General features: G+C 46.3%; 1 pseudogene; it reads right to left on the minus strand.

Moving 5' to 3' along the window:
* The window catches only part of LOC142912214 (28S ribosomal RNA), a 10,506-nt pseudogene that overhangs the window by 3,637 nt on the left and 4,369 nt on the right, over positions 1–2,500 (minus strand).

The raw sequence follows: 2,500 nt of genomic DNA on the forward strand, positions 1-2,500 counted from the left end.
GTCTTGGAAAATAACAATCTAAATTGTGGAAAATAGTAAAATGAAATAAAAACCGACTTCACCTTCGAAAATAACAAAATCAATCTAAAACAAATGACATCTTAAAACAAAACTATTATTTGTTTCGGAGGTTGTCTATGACTGTTCATAGACCGCATAATTTCCACAGAACATTCTCAGAATATCAAGAGAGAAAAGCAGCGTTCTGCGGGAAATCATCTTGGCCAGTGATGTCGTTCTGGGTTTGGTCAGGCCCAGGGAGGTAAGTACCTCGTTATTCTCAAGGGGCCACTTTCCTCTTGCCCCAACCGGGAATCCAAAGAATGTGACCTTGCTAGCCTTCGTCAGCACTTTGACTTGATCACCAAGAGGGGTATAGTACGAAACTTTGTGCGAGGCAGCATCTGACAAGGTATTCTTTGAAAGCTCAAAACGGACGGTGACATCGATCACAACCGCCTCCTCATCTTTTGCAAACACGAGGTCAGGCTTTCTCATCTCTCCCGTCTCGGATATGAACCGTGGCTCTTTGTATACAGACCAGCCCAATCTAGCCGCTTCGTCTGCCAGAATGTTACTGATCTTGTTATGTCGCGCAATTCTTGCTTTCTGTACTGCAGGACATTGACCGAGAATGTGCGAAAGGGACTCGAGTCTGGCAGAGCATTTCCTGCAGGAACGTAAGGCCCCATCTCTGCCTCTGTTCAAGCTTTCTCTTGTTGGGTAAATATTTGCCCTTAGTTGTAGTGCTGCGATAAAAAAGCATTGTTTAAAGCCGCACCATGGCCTCAACCAAGCATTACTGATTCTATCATGCGCAAAGTTTACAATGCCCCTTCCTTGAACCGGCTTTTCGCACCATCTCTGAAATTCATGCTCCCTCCAATCGCAGGGTCTCGGATATACAGGTTCTTTTGACACCGAGTCCCTGAGAACGAATGTTGGGATTGCATCACTGTCACCCCCTGCTCGTACCCACAAATTACGGTATTCTTCCTCCATACCCTGCGAGGACACAATATTACGGGTGATAGCATCGGACGAGTTTGCTATACGTTGCAGCCTTCTAACTTGAACCGAAGGGATTGTTTTTTCCAGTTTCAAGATGGCAAGGCCTCCGTCTCGGGCTCTGGCATATAACAGTCCATCACAAGTTGAAGCGGGAAGGTGGAGCCATCCTTTTACCGCCTTTCTAATCTCTTGGTCCAACCCACGGAGAGTTGATTGCTTGCAGTCCGAGTGGTCTGCAGGATATAACAATCTGGGTAGGGCATAGGCATTGAGTAGTTCAACCTTCTGAGTTGGCTTCAGAGGCGCCTCATCGATTTTCGAGATCCATGTCTTTAGCTGACAATGTAGATCAGGCTGTATAGTGCCAGTCCAAGGGCCAATTTTCAGACCAAGGTATTTCGTTGATTCATCAGGTTGGATCATATGGACATCTTTATTTTTGATAGTCCATGGGTCGCAGTTGTTCACCGTATATGAATCTTTGGTTGGGCTTATCATGAAGCCCTGGCACTTTCTGGCCTGAACCTCCAATCCCGATAGCCCACAAAATGATTCCAAGATCGCTAGATTTTCGGCCATACCAACCCAAGATTCGCTCACCAACACCAAATCATCAGCAAACGCAAGAGCTGTCACGTGGTCGGTATCAATGGAGTACCCAACTCCGTGTGACTCTAGGGTGCATATCAAAGGGTCCATGGCAAGATTGAAGAGCAGGGGTGACATGGGGTCACCCTGTTTGACACCAACACGTATGCTAATTTCTCGAGTCGACTCGCCATTGCTTTTGAACGAGGTCGTACACCGATCGTAGGCGTTCTGGATGATGCCCACCACGTGTTCATCTACTTTCTTGTGCCTTAACACCCATAAAATATGAGCATGCGAAACCGAGTCAAAAGCTTTCGCTATGTCGATGAACATGACAGCCAACGGCCTGTGCAATTTCTTAGCGTGTCTCATAAGGTCCTGTAGCACCTTAAGATTTTCAGAGCAGCCAGATGCCGCTATAAAACCACGCTGCCTTGGGTTTAAGGGACAAGCACGAGCAAGACGTGCAGTCATTATTCTGGAAAATAATCTCAGAATCATTGAACCAATCGTTATTGGTCTCCAGTTCCCCAATTCTTTCAGCTTTTCATCGTCCATAACCTTAGGAATAAGAATCGTCCTATTCTTTTTCAACTCTTTGGGAATAATTCCTGTAATCATCCATGCATTAAATAGGGCTGTCAGTGTCCGACCCTCGGGGTCGGCAGCACAGATTGCAGCCCTTGTTAGGCCATCTGGCCCAGCTGCTGACGTTGGTTTAATGGCCCGTATGGCAGTCTGAACTTCCTCCACCGAAATTAGGGGCTCAAAGTATTCGTTATTTGCAACACCTGATGACTTAAATTGGCCCAGGCCATTGAATGGCAACACCTTCTCCCATTTTTCGCAGTAAAAACGATATACATCTGCGTTCGGGATTCGGCATTCATGACGTTCA

Source organism: Petromyzon marinus, unplaced genomic scaffold, assembly GCF_048934315.1.
Source record: "Petromyzon marinus isolate PM22_M1 ecotype Great Lakes invasive population unplaced genomic scaffold, UKy_Petmar_22M1.pri1.0 PM_G_Scaffold_193, whole genome shotgun sequence".
In the NCBI taxonomy this organism is placed as follows: domain Eukaryota; kingdom Metazoa; phylum Chordata; class Hyperoartia; order Petromyzontiformes; family Petromyzontidae; genus Petromyzon; species Petromyzon marinus.